The sequence below is a fragment of the Ursus americanus genome, chromosome 8, assembly GCF_024610735.1.
Source record: "Ursus americanus isolate L20-20 chromosome 8, mUrsAme1.1.p, whole genome shotgun sequence".
Lineage (NCBI taxonomy): Eukaryota > Metazoa > Chordata > Mammalia > Carnivora > Ursidae > Ursus > Ursus americanus.
In genome coordinates, this window is record NC_142134.1 from 81,837,185 (window position 1) to 81,857,807 (window position 20,623).

Consider the following 20,623-nt stretch of genomic DNA (forward strand, 5'->3'; position numbering starts at 1 on the left):
TCAATCCACGAAGGCTGAGGGAGGTGAGGAAGCTGCAGAAGAAAAGCCTGCAGCTAGCAGAGGTGGGTTCGTGAGGTTTAAGGAGACACAGAGGTGCCGGGTGCGGCAGCACGTGCTGATGGAGAAGCTGTAGCAGGTGCTGCAGAAGATCCAGCTGGGATCGCTCGTGAAGGCGGCTCCCAAACAGCAGATGCTCCGTGTAGACGCAGCAGCCGTATCTGGGGAGAAGATGCCATCTAGGACTGTCCTAGTTAGACAGGAGACGTCAGCGCCTGGCTTCAGAGGCTCAAGGGACAGGCTGACTCCCCTGTTAGGGGCTAATGCAGCCGGTGACTTTAAGTTGAAGCCAGTGCTCATTTACTATTCTGAAAATTCTCAGGCCCTTAAGAATTACGCTACCTCTCCTCTGCCCGTGCTCTACAAACGGACCACACGGCCTGGACGACAGCATCTCTGTTTACAGCACAGTTTACCAGAGATCTGCAGCCCACTGTTGAGACCTGCTGCTCAGAAGAAAAAGATTCCTTTGGAAAGATTACCGCTGGTTGACTTTGTACCTGGTCAGCCAAGAGCTCTGATGACGTATGGCGAGATCAGTGTGGTTTTCATGCCTGCCGACACAGCGTCCATTCTGCAGCCCACGGAGCAAGGAGTGATTTTGACTTTGAAGTCTTATTATTTAAGAGACACACTTCACAAGGCTGCAGATGCCGTAGATGGTGATTCCTCTGCTCGAGCTGGGTAAGTCGAGAATCTTTTGGGAAGGATTCACCATTCCAGACGCCATTAAGAAAATGTTCCCATGGTTCAATATCAAGACTAACAGGAGTTTGGAAGAAGTGGGTTCCAGCCCTCATGGAGGACGTTGAGGGGTTCACGGCTCAGCGGAGGAAGTCACTGCAGATGTGGCGGAAACAGCCAGAGAACTGGAAGTGGAGCCTGGAGAGGTGAGCGAGCTGCTGCCATCTCAGGATAACACTTGAACGGATGAGGAGGTGCTTCTGTGGAGGAGCAAAGAAGGTGGTTTCTTGAGATGGAGTCTACTGGTGACGATGCTGTGATGAAGATTGTTGAAATACGACAAGGATTTAGAATATTGCATAACCGTAGTTGATAAGCTGGCGGGGTTTGAGAGAACCGACTCCAATTTTGAGAGAAGTTCTACTGTGGGTAAAATGCTATCAGGCAACATCACATGCTGGGTGCCCGGGTGGCTCAATTGGTTAAGTGACTGCCTTCAGCACAGGTCATGATCCTGGTGTCCTGGGATGAGTCCCACATGGGGCTCCTCCTGCTCTGTGGGGAGCCTGCTTTTCCCTCTCTCTCTCTGCCTGCCACTCCCCCTGCTTGTGCTCTCTCTCTGTCTCTGTCAAATAAATAAATAAAATCTTAAAAAAAAAAAGGCAACATCACATGCTATAGAGAAATTCTTTTGTTTCCTGTGCACTGGTATCACATCTAAGAAATTATTGCCGAATTCAATATTGTGAAGCTTTTGCCTATGTTTCCTATAAGAGTTTTAGTTTTAGGTCTTACATTTAAGTCTTTGATCCATTTTGAGTTAATTATTGTATATGGTGTTCAATAAAGAGTCCATCTTTATTCTTCTGCATGTGGATGTCCAGTTTTCCCCACAGCATTTGTTGAAAAAACGATCCTTTCCCCATTGAATGGTCTTAGCACCCTGTCAACAACCATTTGACCATATATGCAAGGGGTTATTTCTGGGCGGCGGTGGCAGCGGCGGCTGCTGCTGCGGCGGCTGCTGCTGCTGCTGCTGCTGCTGCTGCTGCTTCTTCTTCTTCTTTTTAATATTTCATTTATTTGAGAGAAAAAGAGAGCACGAGCACGAGCTAAGGGAGGCAGAGGGAGAAGCAGACTTCCCACTGAGCAGGGAGCCTGAGGTGGGACTTGATCACAGGACCCTGGGATCATGACCTGTCTGGGCTCATTATTCTATCGCCTTTGTGTAAATGCCTGTCTTTATGCCAGGACCACACTGTTTTGGTTACTGTAGCTTTGTAGTCAGTTTTGAATTCAGGTAGCATGAGTCCTGCTTTGTTGCCTTTTTCTTCTTCTAAGATTGTTTTGGATATTTGGGGTTCCTTGAGATTCTGTATGAATTTTAGGATGTATTTTTCTATTTCTGCAAAAAAAAAATCACTGGATTTTGATAGGGATTGTATTGAATCTATAGATCACTTTGAGTAATGTTAAACTTAAAAATAAAACTCACTTATTTTACCAGCAAAAATGGATTTATTCTGGATAGCAGAGATTTGCAGTTCATGCAAGCTACAGCAAAACCATAGGTAAGTCCAAAGAACAAAGGAGAAGAATGCTCTTTTATAGCGGAAAGGGGGAGCTGGGAGGGCTCTTGTAGACAGACAGTCCATTGCAGTAAATTGGGAGTTTGAAGTCTAGTAACTTTTCATTGGCTGAGTTGTGACGGTCTCTCATGGGCTGGGCTGTTGGAGCTGGAGGAAAGAACCTTTCTTCCTTCTGCTGGGGTAGTAAAGTACCATTAACCCTTCAACTACATGGGCGTTATGGTTGCTGTCCTCCTGTGCAATTGAAAATCCATGTATAACTCCTGACTCTCCAGAAAACTTAACTATTGATAGTCTCCTGTTGATGGGAAGCCTTACCAATGACATAAACAGTTGATTAATACATACTTTGTATGCTACATGTATTATATGCTGTATTCTTAAAGTAAGTTAGTAAAAAGAAAACGTTCTTAAGAAAATTAAGAACGGGGCGCCTGGGTGACTCGGTCATTTAAGTGTCTGCCTTCAGCTCAGGTCATGATCTCAGGGTCCTGGGATCAAGCCCTGCGTTGGGCTTCCTGCTTCAGTGGGGAGCCTGTTGTTTATCACTCTACGTCTGCTCCTCCCTGCCGCCCACTTGTACGCTTGCACATGCTCTCTCTCTCTCTCTCCCTTGTCTCAAGTGAATAAATAAAAAATCGTAAAAAAAAATTAAGAACATTCCTGGGGCAACCGGGTGGCTCAGTAGGTTGAGTGTCTGACTCTTGGTGTTGGCTCAGGTCATGATCTTGGGGTCAGGAAATTGAGCACCATGTCGGGTTCATTACTCTGTGGGGAGTCTGCTCGAGATTCTCTCTCCCTCTGACCCTCCCCCTGCTTGCACGTGCACTCGCACACTCTCTCTCTCTCAAATAAATACATGAATCTAAAAAAAAAAAAGAAAAGAAAAATTAAGAACATTCCTGTCCTGCAATTGACAAGTGATAGAACATGAGGGCTCCCTGTTCTAGCCTCCTGATTCCATTTTAGTGAGGTTTCCCTTAATAATTTTCACAGTATTGACATCTTAACAATATTAAGTTTCCAGTTTGTGAATATGGGATGTTTCCATTTATTTATGTCCTAATTTCTTTCAGGAACGTTTTATAGTTTTCACTGTACAGGTCTTCCACCTCCTTGAGTGAATTAATTCAGAAGTCTTTTATCCTTTTTGATGCTGTTGTAAATGGGATTGCTTTTATAATTTCTCTTTCAGATTCTTTATTGTTAGCATATAGGAATACTGTTGTTCATGTGTTGACTTTGTTTCCTGATATTTGCTGAATTCATTCTAAGTTTTTTTGCGTGTATGTGTGTAGAGTATTTAGAGTTTCCACATACAAGATTATATCATCTGCAAAATATCATTTTACTTCCTTTCCTATTTGGATGCCTTCTTCTTTCTTTTGTTTTCTTCCTACTTGTTCTAGCTAGAATATCTAGTGCTATTTTGAATAGAAGTGTTGAAAGTGGGTACTGTTGACTTGTTCCTGATCTTAGAGGGAAAGCTTTCAGTCTTTCACCATTGAGTATGGTATTTACTGTGAGTTTTTCAAAGATGGCTTTTATTTATTTTTTAAAAAAGATTTTATTTATTTATTTGACGGGGAGAGGGGGGAGGGAGACAGCATGAGCCAGGGGGAGAGGCAAAGGGAGAGGGAGAAGTGGACTCCTCGCTGAGCAGGGAGCTGGACACAGGGCTTGATCCAGGAACCCTGTGATCATGACCTGAGCTAAAGGCAGACACTTAACTGACTGAGTCATCCAGGTGCCCCAAATATGGCTTTTATTACGTGGAGATAGTTTTCACCTCAATTGTTACGATTATGTGTTTTTCTCCCTTCATTCTGTTAGCGTGGTATATTACATTGATCAGCTTTCTTTTCTTTTTTCTTCCTTCCTTCCTTCCTTTCTCTTTCTTTCTCCTTTTCTCTTCTTTTATGAAATGTTTGTGAACTTAACCATTACCTAAATGTGTGTGTAACGAATCTAGTGAAAAATGGTCTGATTGGAAAAGTTTAATAGCAACATTTTGTTCACTCCAAGGGATTGATGGTGAGTCATAGATAGAAAACAAACGTCAAGCACATATGTTGTGCTTCTTGTCCCCAAAAAGCTTGATTATCGTGCCATTATTGTTAGATGTTAATCAACAATTGTCTAATTGTCTTCAGGTAGTATAGATGAGAATACATGATAGGTATGTCAAGAACACGATCAGTTTGTAACGCGTGGAAGGTGGAACTAAAATGCAAATAGCAATAATTCAGGGCTTATCAATACATAACTAAAATGATGCTCAGTGATTGTCCAATTTGTCCAGATCGGCCTCTGACCCTTCTGCATTGCTGTCCAGAGGATTAATACGCTGCACCTCCTATTCTTTTAAAAAGCCAGGGATAACCCTAGTCACAAGCATCACCTTTTCATTGTCTTTCAGAAACTATGATGAGGGGCGCCTGGGTGGCGCAGTCCTTAGGCGTCTGCCTTCGGCTCAGGGCGTGATCCCGGTGTTCTGGGATCGAGCCCCACGTCGGGCTCCTCCGCTGGGAGCCTGCTTCTTCCTCTCCCACTCCCCCAGCTTGTGTTCCCTCTCTCGCTGGCTGTCTCTCTCTCTGTCGATAAATAAGTAAAATCTTAAAAAAAAAAAAAAAAAGAAACTATGATGAAACTTGCTAAAGTTTCCTTGTGGGAAGTTCACAAGATATTTGTGGAAGTACTCTGGGTTATAATACTTCCTCATTCTCGAGCACCAGTGAGAAGCAAGTGTTACATTAAATATTGAAAAACAGTATACTTTAAATCTGGTTCTGATGCTGTCTAGCTGTGTTACCTTGGACAAGTCACTTAATGTTCTGGTTTTCTCATCAGTAAAACTAAAATAACAAGACCTAGCTCATAGGACTATTTATGTATTTATTCATTCAGTCATTAGATATTTGTTAAATGCCTACTGTATGCTAGATGCTTTGATAGGCCCTGGAGATGCAGAAAGGATCAAGAAAAGCAGCTTATATACAGGGTGCCTGAGTGGCTCAGTTGGTTAAGCGTCTGCCTTTGGCTCAGGTCATGATCTTGGGGTCCTGGGATCACACCCCACATGGGGCTCTCTGCTCAGTGGGGAGTCTGCTTCTCCCTCTTCCCCTGCAAACCCCCCTCCCCCGCACCTCGCTCATGCTCTCTCTCTCTCAAATAAATACAGTCTTTAAAAAAAAAGATGCTTATATACTAGTTGAGAAAACAGAGATTGTAGAAATATCAATTGCCTTTGTAGAAAATACACAAAATGGGTATATAGTACATTATCAGTTTTATGTTGTGAGGAACATGTGATTTAACATACATAAAGAACATAGCATAACTTTTGCACCTAGTTGGTACTCAGATGGGAGTATCATCTACCATTGCCACTTAAGTGTTTTTTGAGCATCTTCTGTATAGGAATGGAGTGTGTATGTGCAAGCACTGTGGGTTATGTTTTTCCATTTCTTCCAATATGAGTATAGTATATTCATTTCACAAGCATGTGTACAGTGTCAGGGTTGTGCCAGGCTCTGGAGCAGTGTTAATCCAGTATAATTAGAGTAAAGAGTGTAGAGGATAACACAGGAAGTGGCTGTAAAGTTAAATTGGGGGCAGATTATGACTACCTTTACTATCTGATAAAGGTGTTAACTGCACGTTCTTTTAAGCATTAGGCTAGGGCAATGCAAAGATGATCAAGGTCCAATTCTTGCTCTTCAAATTGTGGAATCACACATGCACATAAATGATCACTTTTTTTCCTTCCTTAACCAATTTGGATGCTTTTTATTTCTTTTTCTTGCCTGGTTGCTATTGCTAGGACTTCCAGTATTATGTTGAATAAAAGTGGTGAGAGTGGACATCTTTGTCTTGTTCCTGATCTTAGAGGAAAATCTCTCTTAATATGGTGTTAGCTGTGGGTTTTTCATATGTGGCCTTTACTATGTTGAGGTGTGTTCTCTTTAATAAATCTACTTTGTTGAGAGTTTTTTTTAAAACGATTTTATTTATTTGACAGAGAACGAGCACAGGCAGGGGGAGCAGCAGGGAGAGGGAGAAGCAGGCTTCCTGTTGAACAAGGAGCCCGATGTGGAGCTTCATCCCAGGACCCAGGGATCAGGACCAGAGCCGAAGGCAGACACTTAACAGACTGAGCCACCCAGGCGCCCCTGTTGAGTGTTTTTATCATGAATGGATGATGTACTTTGTCAGGTGCTTTTTCTGCATCTATTGATATGATCATATGTTTGTTTTTTTTTTTCCAAAGATTTTATTTTTGTTATTTATGTGACAGAGAGACAGCCAGCGAGAGAGGGAACACAGCAGGGGAGACGGAGAGGAAGAAGCAGGCTCCCAGCAGAGGAGCCCGATGTGGGACTCGATCCCGGAATGCCGGGATCACGCCCTGAGCCGAAGGCAGACGCTTAACGACTGCACTACCCAGGCGCCCCTGATCATATGGTTTTTATCCTTTCTCTTTTTAATATGATGTATCACGTTGATTGATTTGTGAGTATTAAACCACCCTTGGATCCCTGGAGTAAATCCTATTTGATCATGGTGAAAGATTTTTTTAAAGTGTATTGTTGGATTCAGTTTGCTAGTATTTTGTTAAAGATTTTTGCATGTATGTTCATCAGAGATCCTGTAGTTTTCTTTTCTTTTCTTTCTTTCTTTCTTTCTTTCTTTCTTTCTTTCTTTCTTTCTTTCTTTCTTTCTTTCTTTCGTCTTTATTGAAACGATGTTTTCGTATCTGGGGAATGCTGGCCTCATAGAATGAATTTGGAAGCTTTCCTTCCTCTTCTGTTTTTTTGTGGTAGTTTGAGAAGGATAGGTACTAACTCTTATTTTTTTAAATTTTTATTTATTTATTTTTTTTAGAGAGGGAAATGGGGGAGAGGCAGAGGGAGAAAGAGAATCTTTTTCTTTTTTTAAGATTTTATTTATTTATTTCACACAGAGATAGAGTACAAGCTGGTAGCGGGAGTGGGAGGGAGAAGGAGAAACAGGCATAGGGAGGGGGGAAGCAGGCCCTGCGCTGAGCAGGGAGCCCAATGCGGGACTCAGTCTCAGGACCCTGGGATCATGACCTGAGCCGAAGGAAGATGCTTAACCAACTGAGCCACCCAGGTGCCCCGAGAGAATCTTAAGCAGGTTCCACGCCCATTGCAGAGCCTGACATGGGGCTCGATCTCACAACCCTGAGATTATGACATGAGACAAAATCAAGAGTCACATGCTTAACTGACTGAGTCACCCTAGTGTTCCCTAACTCTTCTTTCTTTATTTATTTTTTTTAAGATTTTATTTATTTGACAGAGATAGAGACAGCCAGCGAGAGAGGGAACACAAGCAGGGGGAGTGGGAGAGGAAGAAGCAGGCTCATAGTGGAGGAGCCTGATGTGGGGCTCGATCCCATAACGCTGGGATCACGCCCTGAGCCGAAGGCAGACGCCCAATTGCTGTGCCACCCAGGCGCCCCTCCCTAACTCTTCTTTAATGTTTGGTAGAATTCATCTTTGAAGCCATCTGATCCTGGACTTTCGTTTGTTGGGTGTTTTTTGATTACTGATTCAATTTCATTGTTAGTAATTGGTCTCTTCAGATTTTCTATTTCTTTTTATTATTTATTTATTTGAGAAAGAGAGAGCGCGCATGAGCAGGGGGAGGGGCAGAGGGAGAGGGAGATGCAGGCTCTCTGCTGAGCAGGGAGCTGGATGAGGGACTCAATCCCAGGACCTGGAGATCCTGATCTGAGCCAAAGGCAGATGCTTAACTGACAGAGCCGCCCAGGTGCCCCTCTATTTCTTCTTGATTTAGCTTTGGGAAGTTATATGTTTCTAGGAATGTATCCATTTCTTCAAGGTTGTCCGATTTGTTGGCATATAATTTTTCATAATATTCTCTGATAATCCTTTGTATATCTGTGGTGTCAGGTTTTTTTTGTTTTTTGTTTTTATTTTGCTTTCCTTTCTTTTCTGATTTTATTTATTTGAGTTCTCTCTTTTTGTATCATTTCAAGGAGTCTGGCTAAAGATACAATTTTGTTGATCTTTTCAAAGAACCAGGTCCTGGTTTCATTGACCTGTTTTATCATTTTTTAGTCCATCTTTCATTTATTTCTGCTCTCATCTTTATTATTTCCGAGAGGTTGTTTAGTTGAGATTTTTTTTCCCCTGCTGGTTGAGGTATACCTGTATTGCTATAATCTTCTCTCTTAGAACAGCTTTTGCTGCATCCCAAATGTTTTGGACTGTTGTGTTTTCATTTTCATTTGTTTCCCTATATTTTTTTCTTTCATCTTCAGTTTATTGATTGATTCATTCATTGTTTAGTAGTATGTTATTTAGCTTTTGTATATTTGTGTTCTTTCCAGACTTTTTCTTGTGATTGATTTCTAGTTTCATACTGTTGTGGTTGGAAAAGATGCATGGTATGACTTTGATTTTTTTAAATTTAAGACTTGTTTTGTGGTCTGATGTGGTCCACTGTGGAGAATGTTCTATGTACACTTGAAGAAAAGACAAAGGGGGGGTGCCTGGCTGGCTCAGTCAGTAGAACATGTGACTCTTAATCTCAGGGTCGTGAGTTCCAGCCCACGTTGGGTGTGGAGCCTCCTTGGGGAAAAAAAAAAAAAAAAGAATGTGTATTCCTCTGTTTTTGGATATAATGTTCAGAATATATGTTAGATCCATCTGGTCCAATGTGTCATTCAAAGCCACTGTTTTGGGGCACCTGGGTGGCTCAGTCAGTTAAGGGTCTGCCTTCAGCTCAGATCATGATCTCAGGGTCCTGGGAGTCAGGCTCCCTGCTTAGTGGGAGGTCTGCTTCTCCTTCTCCCTCTCCCTCCCATCCCCCCCGCCCCCACTTGTGTGCTCCTTTTCTCTCTCTCTCTCTAATAAAATCTGAAAAAAAAAGAAAGCCACTGTTTCCTTGGTATTTTTCTGTCTGGATGATCTATCCATTGATGTAAATAGGGTGTTAAAGTCCCTTGCTAGTATTAGTATCATTTTTTTCTTCATGTCCATTAATAGTTGCTTTATGTATATGAGTGCTCCCATGTTGGGTGTATAAATATTTACAGTTGTTATATCTTGTTGGAGTGTTCCCTTTATGATTATGTAGTGTCTTTCTCTTGGCTTTTTTTTTTTTAATTTAATTTTTTGAAAGATTTTATTAGAGAGCAAGCACGAGTGGGGGCAGAGTGAGAGGGAGAAGCAGACTCCCCGCTGAGCAAGGAGTCCGATGTGGGGCTCAATCCCAGGACCCTGAGATCATGACCTGAGCTGAAGGCAGATGCTTAACCAACTGAGCCACCCAGGTGCCCCTCTTTCTCTCGTTATAGTCTTTTTTTTTTTTTTTTTTTTAAGATTTTATTTGTCAGAGAAAGCACAAGCAGGGGGAGCAGCAGGCAGAGGAGAAGCAGGCTCCCCACCAAGCTAGGAGCTGATGCGGGGCTCGATCCCAGGACCCTGGGATCATGACCCGAGCCGAAGGCAGATGCCCAACTGACTGAGCCACCTAGGTGCCCCTCGTCTTTGTTTTAATGTCTGTTTTGTGTGATATAAATATTGGTACTCTGGTTTTCTTTTTGCTTCTATTTGCATGATCCCTTCACTTTTCCATCCCTTCACTTTTGAGCTACGTGTTTTTTTATGTCTCAAATGGGTCTCTTGTAGGCAGCATATAGATGGGTCTTGCTTTTTTATCCATTCAGTCACTCTGTGTTTTTTGATTGGACCATTTAATACATTTACATTCAAAGTAATTGTTGATAGGCATGTGCTTATTGCTGTTTTGTTATTTGTTTTATGGTTGTTTTTGTAGATCTTCTCTGTTTCTTTCTTCTCTTGCCTCCTTGTCATTTGATGGATTTCTTTAGTGATATGCTTGGATTCCTTTCTCTTTATATTTTGCTTATCTATTATAGGTTTTTGATTTGTGGTTACCATTAGGTTTATATATAACATTTTAGGCGTGTAGCAGTCTGTATTAGCATGATGGTTGCTTACGTTTGAATCCATTCTGAAAGCACTAAGTTTTTACTCTTCCCATCCCTATGTTTTATGTATATGACATCATAATTTACATCCTTTTTATTTTGTGAATCCCTTGACGGATTTTTATAGATATCATTTATTTTTGCTGCTTTTGTGCTTTAACCTCTGTACTGGTTTTATAGGAGATTAATCTGTTTATTACTTTACGTTTGTATGTACCTGTGAAATTTTTTTTCTTTCCTAATTTGCTTACTCCTGATTATGGCCCTTTTTTTCCACTCAAAGAATTCCCTTTAACGTTTTTATAAGGCTGGCTTTGTGATGATGAGTTCCTTTAGCATTTGTTTGGGAAACTCTTTATCTCTCCTATTCTGAATGAAAACCGTGCTGGGTAGAGTATTCATGGCTGCAGGTTTTTTCCTCTCAGCACTTTCAATATGTCATGCCATTCCTGTCTGGCCTGCAAGGTTTCTGCTGAAAAATCAGCTGACAGCCTTTTGGGTTTTCCCTTGTATGTAACCCTTGTCTTTTCTCTTCCTGCTTTTAAAATTCTTTGTCACTACTTTTTGCCATTTTAATTACTATATGTCTTGGTGTAGATCTCCTTGGGTTGATTTTGTTAGGGGTTCTTTGTGCCTCCTGGATCTGGATTTCTTTTCCTTTCCCAGATTCAGGAAGTTTTTAGCTATTAAGTCCAGATAAATTCTCTGCTCCCCTTTCTCTCCTCTTTCTGGGATCCTTATAATGCAAATGTTATTATACTTGATGATGTTGCCGAGTTCCCTTAATCTATTCTCATTTTTTGTGTTTTCTTTTTTGCTCTTCAGCTTGGTGCATTCCATTACTCTGTCTTCCAGCTCAGTGATCCATTCTTCTGCTGCCTCTAATTTGCTATGGATTCCCTCTAGTGTATTTTTTAAATTTCAGTGATTGAGTTCTTTAGCTCTGATTTTTTTTTAATTCTCTATCTCCTTGTTGAAAGTCTCACTGAGGTCCTCCACTCTGTTCTCAAGTGAGTATCTTTACGACCATTATTTTGGATTCTCAATCAGGTGTATCACTTATCCCTGTTTCACTTAGGTCTTTTGCTGTGATTTTGTTTTGTTCTTTCATTTGGGTCATACTCCTCTGTCTCCTCATTTTGTCTAATTCTCTGAGTATGTTTCTATGTGTTAGGAAGTTATGTCTCCTGATCTTGAAAGTAGTGGCTTAGAAGGAGGTCTTCTGGTGCCTTGCAGTGTCCCTTTGTTCACGGGAACCTAGTGCTTCAGGGCTGTTTCCTATGTGTGTTGTGCATACCCTACTGTTGTGCCTGAGCTGCATTTGCCTTCCAGTTGGCTGCAGTGGTCCCCTTTGCCTGTGTGGGTGGGGTTAAGTCTGTCCGTGGTAAGGGGCCAGTCTGGGGCTGCCTTGGGCTTCTGCTTGGTTCAGACCAGATGCCTGCCTTCAACCTTTTTGCCAGAACTGTGGTTGCACTGAACTGCAGGGTGCTTTCCCTGTTGTCCCCTGTGAGGCTTTTTTTTTTTTTTTAAGGTTTTATTTATTTGACAGACAGCGAGAGAGGGAACACAAGCAGGCAGAGTGGGAGAGGGAGAAGCAGGCCTCCCACTGAGGAGGGAGCTCGATGCAGGGCTTGATCCCAGGACCCTGGGATCATGACCTGAGCCAAAGGCAGATGCTTAACGACTGAGCCACTCAGGCGCCCCCCCCGCGAGGCTTTTATTGGTGGGCACAACCTGCAGTCAGACCAGATACTGCCCCCAGTCTGTTAGGGTTGCAGTGTCCCTGAACTACAGGACTCTTTGTGTTGCCCTGTGTGACATTTTTGTTCATGGATGGGCCAGCCGTCAGATCAGTTCTCTTTTGAACTGGTGTCTGTGGTTGTCTTCCCTTCTCCCAGGGCAGGAGTCATTTTGGTGTTGGCCACTGTCAGGGCTGCTTGCTGAATGAGACATCAGACATCTTGGAGGGACTCCTGCTGAGTGGGGCAGGTTGGATGGGATGGATCTGCAGGAGAATGTAGGGGCAGGGGAATGGGCATGGCGTTAGCAAGCTAGTTAGGGAATGTTCATGCTGGTTCCCACAGGTGTCTTGGTACCTAGGCTGGCAGGGAGGGGAAGGGAGATAGTGCCCACTAGCTCTTCTCTTCTTGGACAAGGCTGCTTAAGATCCCTGCCCTCCAGTGTGTGTTCTAAGATTAGTAAGTAAGCTTCCCGTCTACCCCAGGCACTTTTCAAATGCTGCTTCTAGATGGAATTGTTTGTTATGCTGTCTCTCTAAGGGGAGGGACTCAGTGTTCTTAGTGATAATCCCCACTGATTGTCCCTTCCGTTTGTGGTTAGTCTTACAGGTTAGTTTGGTTCCCAACTGGGACTGTACCCTTCCTACCATTTTCATTTTGTGGTGTGGCCTCCCTTCTACAGTTAATTGTGGAGAGTCTTTGGTTCATTCTCTGGATTAATTACACTGATGTCTGGATGATCACTTCTTGAAGCATGTTGTGAAAGGGATGGAGGGATGTGTAGTGGGGAAATACTGAACTCAGTAAGTATATAGGTAAGCCAACTTAAGTTTCCAAATCAGAATACTGGTCTTTTAGTGTCAACTGCTTTTTTTTTTTTTTTTCCTTCTTCAGATATAGTTAACATATTAGTTTCAGGTATACCACAAAATGATTTGATGTCTGTATATGTTGAGAAATGATCACCACAATAAGTCTAGTTAACATCCATTGATCAATTTTTGTATGTTTATAATATCTTTACATTTCAGTAAAAAAAATTCCACTTGATTGTGGTGCTTTGGTATCAGGGTAATGCTGGCCTCATAGGATGAATTGGGAAGTGTTCCCAACTTTTTTTTTTTTTTTTAATCTTAAGAAGGATTAATATTCTTCAGGTGTTTGCTAGAATTCACCTGTGAAGCTATCAGTTCCAGGGCTTTTCTTTGTTGGGAGAGTTTTGATTACTGATTCAATCTCTTTATTAGGTAGAAGTGTATTCAGTTTTTGTATTTCTCTGTGATTTAGTTTTTTTTTTTTTTTAAGATTTTATTTATTTATTTGACAGAGATAGAGACAGCCAGCGAGAGAGGGAACACAAGCAGGGGGAGTGGGAGAGGAAGAAGCAGGCTCATAGTGGAAGAGCCTGATGTGGGGCTCGATCCCATAACGCCGGGATCACGCCCTGAGCCGAAGGCAGACGCTTAACCGCTGTGCCACCCAGGCGCCCCTCTGTGATTTAGTTTTAGTAGGGTTTGTGTTTCTAGGAATTTGTTCATTTCATGTAGATTATCCAATTTGCTGGTGTACAGTTGTTCATAGTACTCTTATAATTCTTTTTATTTCTGTAGAATTGGTAGTAATGTCCCCACTTTCATTTCTGATTTTAGTAATTTGTCTGTTTTCTTTAGTCTGTTTAGCTAAAGGTTTGTCAACTTTGTTGATCTTTTAGAAAAATCAGCTATTGGTTTTACTGATTTTTCTGTTTTTTTTTTCTCTATTTCATTTATCTCTGCTCTAATCTTTATGATTTCTGCCCTTCTGCTAGCTTTGGGTTTAGTTTGTTCTTGTTTTTCTAGTTTCTTAAGTTGTAAAGTTAGATTGTTGACTGGAGATCTTTCTTGTTTATAAAGGCAAGTGTTTATAGCTAAAGATTTTCCCCTAATGTTGCTTTCACTGGATCCCATAAGTTTTGGTATGTTGTGTTTTCATTTTAATTTTCTGTAAGTATTTCTTAATTTTCTTGTGTGTTCTTCGATTGATTTAAAAGTGTGTTGATTAATTTCCACAATTTTGCATATTTTCCAGATTTACTTCTGTTGATTTCTAATTTCATTCTGTTATGGTTGGAGAAGGCACTTTGAAGATATCTGTATTTTAAAATCTACTGAGACTTGAGGCACCTGGGTGGCTCAGTTGGTTGAGTGTTTGCTTTCAGCTCAGGTCATGATTCCATGGTCCTGGGATCAAGCCCCACATTGGGCTCCTTGCAGTGGGGAACCTGCTTCTCCCTCTGCCTGCTGCTCCCCCTGCTTGTGCTCTCTCTTGCTCTCTCTCTCTGTCAAATAAATAAAATCTTAAATAAAAAAATCTACTGACACTTAATATGTGGTCTAACATACAGCCTGTTCTGGAAAATGTCCCAAGTGTACTTGAGAAGATCTTGTATGCAGCTGTTGCTGGTGGGTGTTTGTACATCTGTTAGATCTAGTTGGTTTACTGTGTTAAGTCCTCTTTTCTTACTTATGTCTGGTTGTTTAATCACTATTGAGAGTGGAGTATTGATGTCTCTAACCATTATTGTAGAACTGTCTATTTCTGTATTCAATTCTGTCAGTTTTTGTTTTGTATATTTGGCTAGACTGTTAATAGGTGCGCAAATGCCTATAATTGTTCTGTCTTCTTGCTGTATCAAACCTTTTTTTAATATATAATATTCTTTTCTCTTTTGTAACCTTTTTTGCATTGAAGTATTTTGTCTGATATTAGTGTAGGCACCCCTACTCTCTTTTGGTCACTACTTAGAATGTTTTTCATCCTTTTTACTTTCAATCTGTTTGTGTCTTTGTATCTCATGTGAGTCTCTTGTAGACAACCTATAGTTGGATCTTTTGTTTTATCCATTCTGCCAATCTCTGTTTTAATTGGAGGGTTTAATCCATTAATATTTAGTATAATTACTGATAAGGATGAACTTTTTTTAGATGTCTTTTTTTTTTAAGATTTTTATTTGAGAGAGAGAGCATGAGAGAGAGAGAGCATGAGAGGGGGGAGGGTCAGAGGGAGAAGCAGACTCCCCGTTGAGCAGGGAGCCCGACTCGGGACTCAGTCCCTGGACTCCAGGATCGTGACCTGAGCTGAAGACAGCCGCTTAACCAACTGAGTCACCCAGGCCTAGGCCTAGGTAGATGTCTTATAGCCTTTTTGCTCCTCCTCTTCTGCTTTACTGTCTTTGTGTTTATTCACATATTTGTAGTGAAATGTTTAAACTTTCTCTTTTCCTTTGAGTATATCTACAGTTTTTTTTTAAGTATATGTGCTGCTGAAGTGAGCACTATTCTACAGCTTGTGTGTGTGTGTGTGTGTGTGTGTGTGTGTGTGTGGTTACAATGGGAATTATGTTTAACATCCTAAAGTTATACTACTTTAAGTTGAACGTATATCAAGTTAACTTCAATAACATAAAAACTCTGCTCCTTTACAATTCTGTCCCCATCCCTTTCAGGTGCCAATGTCACAAAATTGCACCTTTATACGTCATGTGCCCCCAGACATAAACTAATCTTTTAATTATTTAAGTAGGCCCCACACCCAGTGTGGAGCCCGGTGCAGAGCTTGAACTCACAACCCCAAGATCAAGACCTGAGCCAAGACCAAAAGTCAGATCCTCAACATACTGAGCCAGCCAGGAGACCCATAAACTAATATTTTAAATACATTAGTCTCTTAAATTACACGGGGAAACGTGAGGTTGTAAACTAAAGTTACAATACTTTTAAACTGGTAACTTTAAAAAAGTATCTTAGTCTCTTAAATCATGTAGAAAAGAAAAATGGAATTATAAACTCTTGTTCCAATAATACTAGTTTTTGTGGTTGCCCATGTGTTTGCATTTTTATTTCTTCATACAGGTTTGAGTTACTGTCTAGTGTCCTTTAATTTCACCCTAAAGGACTCCCTTGAGTATTTCTTTTTTTTTTTTTTTAAGATTTTATTTGACAGGCAGCGAGAGAGGGAACACAAGCAGGGGGAGTGGGAGAGGGAGAAGGAGGCTTCCCACTGAGCAGGGAGCCCGACGTGGGGCTCGATCCCAGGATGCCGGGATCATGACCTGAGCCAAAGGCAGACGCTTAACAACTGAGCCACCCAGGTGCCCCACCCTTGAGTATTTCTTCCCAGGTGGGTCTTGTGGTAACAAACATCCTCAGCTTTTGTTGATCTGGGAATGTTGTAGTTTCTTCTTCACTCCTGAAGTGCAGTTTGCTGGATATAGGATTCTTGGTTTACAGTGTTTCGTTTTAGCATTTGAGTATATGGGCTCACTGCTTTGTAGCCTTTGAAGTGACGGGTGAGTAATCTAATGATTATCTCACTGAGGATCCCTTGTATGTGATGAGTAGTTTCTCTCTTGCTGCCTTCCAGGTTCTTTATCTTTGGCTCTCAGAAGTCTGATTATAATGTGTTTTGGTGTTGGTCTTTTTGAGTTCATCTTTGAGTTTATTGAGCTACCTGGATGTTTATATTCATGTCTTTCATCAAATTTAGGAAGTGTTTTCTTCAAATATTCTTTCTACCCCTTTCTCTCACTCCTTTTGAGACACCCACCGTGTGTATGCTGGTCTGCTTGATGGTGTCCCACAGGCCCTAAGGGCTCAGTTCACTTCCGTCTTTTTTCTTCCTGTTCCTCAGCCTTGATAATTTTCCTTGTTCTATCTTCAACTTTGCTGATACTTCTGCCAGTTCACATTTTCTTTTGAATCTCTCTAGTGAATTTTTCATTTCAGTTATTGTACTTTTCAGCCTCAGAATTTCATTTTGGTTTCTTTTTAGGTTTTTGAAGTCTATTAATATTTCCATTTTGTTCATATAATGCTTTGTGGACTTTTCCCACATATTTTCATTTTCTGAGCATTTTTTTTTTAAGATTTTATTTATTCATTCGACAGAGAGAGAGAGACAGCCAGCGAGAGTGGGAACACAAGCAGGGGAAGTGGGAGAGGAAGAAGCAGGCTCACAGCGGAGGAGCCTGACGTGGGGCTCGATCCCAGAACGCCGGGATCACGCCCTGAGCCGAAGGCAGACGCTTAATGACTAAGCCACCCAGGCGCCCCCTAGCATTTTTTAAGATGGTTGTTTTAAAGTCTTTGTCTAGAACATCTGCCATCAGGTCTTTTAAAGGGATAATTCTGTTGATTTTTTTCCTTTGAATAGGCCATATTTTCCTGTGTCTTTGTGTGCCTTGTGATTTTTTTTGTTAAGAACTGGACATTTGGATCTAATAATGTTTTTTTTTTTTTTTTAAAGATTTTATTTATTTGACAGAGGGAGACAGCCAGCGAGAGAGGGAACACAAGCAGGGGGAGTGGGAGAGGAAGAAGCAGGCTCCCAGCAGAGGAGCCTGATGTGGGGCTTGATCCCAGAACGCCAGGATCACGCCCTGAGCTGAAGGCAGACGCTTTACGACTGCGCCACCCAGGCGCCCCTGGATCTAATAATGTTTTATGTCTGGAAATCAGATTCTCCCCTTCCTTAAGGTTTTGTTTTTTGATTGTTGTAGGCTGTCTCTGCACCAAGGATCAGCCTGAGGGGTGACGCAGGATTTGCTCAGGTTTCTTCTGAGCCTGCACCTTTCCCTGGTCAAATGTGGGCACTTCCTAATTTTCTTTTTATATGTAGTTGCTTCTGAATGTCTTTGTCCTTATTTTGTGTGTATTTTTATGTATGTATGTATGTATGTATGTATGTATGTATGTAATGTATGTATTAAGTAAACAGGCCTGAATGTCCTTGTCTTCAGTGCCTGGTTCCCAGAGGGAGGAAAAGACAAAAATGAAAGGGGGAAAAGGGCTCCCTTCCTTTAAAAGTCCTAGTCACTTCAGCTGGAAGAGAGGGTCCTTGCAACCATGGGGGAGCAGAGTGGCTGCCTTTTCTCTGCCTTTGCACCTTTGTGATAGGAGGAGCAATCACTGATGAGAGCTCAGACTTCCAGTGTTTGGAGGACAGGGCCCACCCTGGCCCTGCGACATGTGTGCTAGTTGCTGCAGAAACACATGCAGGTGGCTGGGTGTGGGGGATGGGCTAAGAGCTGAAATTGGTTGAAATTAACCTCAGTTGACTGGCCAAGTCCTCCCCTGGAAGTTGGAATCCTTCAATAGACTCCAGGTTTCCAAAATAGTAACATTAGATGGATTCTGCCAGTGCAGCTGTTTTTCAGGTGGGGAGATGAATTCCTGGTGCTTCCTACGCCACCAGCTTCCCAGAATCCTCCAAGCTGTGTTAGGTTCTGTCCTTGTCTTTCACCTTGCTCTCCCACTACACTCTTCTGGAAGGGAAGGAGCATGTTGCTGTTTTATCACTGCTTCCCAGGGTCCATCTGAAGTGTTTGGCACTGTGGTAAAGGCTCAGTTAACTGGCCTTACAATTCCTGTTTGTTCTCATTCTCTTACAGTCGCATTAGGGACCGGTCCCAGGGACAGCCCTGGGCTGGGCTGTGATGCTCAGGAAGGAGAGAGAAGGGGACTGTACTGGGTTGGACAGTGTCCCCCTCACCCCCAATGCATTTCCATCTGGAACCTGTGAATGGGACCTTTTTGGGAAATCGGGTCTTTGCAGGATGTAATGAATTAAAATGATGGCATGCTGGATTAGGGTGGATCTCCAAGCCCAGGACTACTGGCAGCCACCAGGAGCTGGAGGAGATACGGAAGGATTCTTCCTTTTTGCCCTGGAAGAAGCATGGCCCTACTGATGCCTGGAGTTTGGACTTCTGGCTTCCAGAATTGTGAGAGAGTAAACCTCTGTTGTGGACTTCGGTAGGGCAGCCTGGGGAGCACACTAACTCAGGGACGAGGACCAGGAGGCCTCTTATTTTTAAGGTTGATCCACGAGACTACAGAATTCTTCATACTTCTGTATTTCCACCTGCGAAGGAGAGCAGGGGGCTGTTGTTCCCCAGCAAGCCTCCGTGTGAGCTAGGTTCTTTCTAAAGTGATGTTTGAAAGCTGGTTTTTAAGACAAAAGTAAGGCTGGTGAGTCCCTCAGAACTAACCTCACCCCTGTAGTTGGCCACATGTCTGTGGGTTTTCCGTGTCTGTATTGTGAGCAGCCTGAGAACAGAGCCCAGGTCCTGACCCTTTACTGCCCTGGCTTACTCCCAGTTACTGGGCATCCACACGGGGCTGGGCCTGGTGCCCAGGGCTAGAGTGTGGAGACAGAACATGCCCTCAGGAAGCTCCGTGAGCGCCCCCCAAGCCAGGGGACATGCTGGCCCCCACGCCCCCCCCTCCGTTTGTAGAGATGGTTGTTTCTAATGTCTCCAAATGACCAGTGAGGAAGGGTGCCTAGAACTCAGGTCTTGCCCAAAACTCTTTCAGCCCCAAGAGGACATGCAGAAGCTATAGGAGATGCTGTGGGGGCCTCTTTACCCACTCACTCCAGTGGCTCCCGACCCCATGAGCCTTGATCTGCCCACCTGTAGAATGGGAGATGGTAGAAGCTGTCTCATAGGATGTGTGGAAACTGCATGGCTGGTGCGGAGTGAGGGTGTAGCAGGGAGGAGCTGTTCCTGCTGTCACTGTGGTTATTTGCTAAGTTTATGAGTCCCCTGGAGACCAGCCTTTATGGGTATTGTGTATGGGACTCCCGTCTGTATTCATATTACATACATTTGTGTATGTGTTGATACCTGTTTCACACACAGAGATGTATTTACCCTGAACAAATTTTGGTATGAGATATCGACAAGCATAGAGACATTTCTCCATTGTGCTAATTTGAGTAACTTTAAAATTTTAATGGAAACCACACTCAGGGGAGCCCTCTTTATGCACCGTCTGTTCACTCCGTACACGTTTTTGAGCCACTGTTGAGGGTCACAAAGTCTAAGATCGGCAAGCATGGCAAAGAAAGGTCACTGCCCTCAGGCAGCCCCTTCCACCAGTGGCAACAAGGCAAGACCAAAGCTGTGACATAGGCAGAGAGAAACCAAGGCCACTCCAGGGTGTGGACGCGCTGAAGGGCGAGGCTCCTGCAGTCCTGTCCAGACAGTGAGAACACGGACAAGGCCCCTGCTCAGCTTGTAAGACCTTTAAAAAGAGGTCAGTTTTTAAAGAAAACTAATTCAAGTCTAGTAAGGAGACCTAGTTTTGTGTTTCCAGGCTCTCGGGGCCACAGGAATGGTCAGCAGTGGGAACCTGAGGTTAGCCTGGGATTTGGCCTTATTTTTCCTGTTCACAGAACTGTATGTTAAGGAGGCCATACGGTTGGTTCTCAGCTGCATAAATGCCCCATCGTGCTGTGTCTGGTCATGGCCACATCCAGGCCAAGGGACCTGGCACCAGCTGGCAGTCTGTGGCTGTGTGGACCTGCAGTTGTGTGGACACGGCCTCCAGGCCCTGTCCTTCCAAGTCCTGTGGGTCCCGCCTGGCGCTGAAGGGCCGTCCGCTGGGAGAAGCTACCGATGCCAGCTGGCCAGCTTTCAGGGAGGGGCCTCCTCTTCCTTCAGTCCAGGAAGGCCTGGACTCTACTCAGGGGTGAGGTCACAAAGTGGCCCTAAAGTAGAAAAGTGAAAG

General features: G+C 42.9%; 2 protein-coding genes across 2 annotated transcripts in view; one reads left to right on the top strand and one right to left on the bottom strand.

The window, feature by feature from the left end:
• TNIP2 (TNFAIP3 interacting protein 2) overlaps positions 1–20,623 on the top strand; it is a 39,019-nt gene that overhangs the window by 7,692 nt on the left and 10,704 nt on the right. The gene's annotated exons all lie outside the window — the stretch shown is intronic.
• FAM193A (family with sequence similarity 193 member A) overlaps positions 16,020–20,623 on the bottom strand; it is a 178,103-nt gene continuing 173,499 nt past the window's right edge. Inside the window, exon 23 of the transcript XR_015725605.1 lies at positions 16,020–20,603. The gene's annotated coding sequence lies outside the window, so the exon portion shown is untranslated. The remainder of the gene's footprint in view (positions 20,604–20,623) is intronic.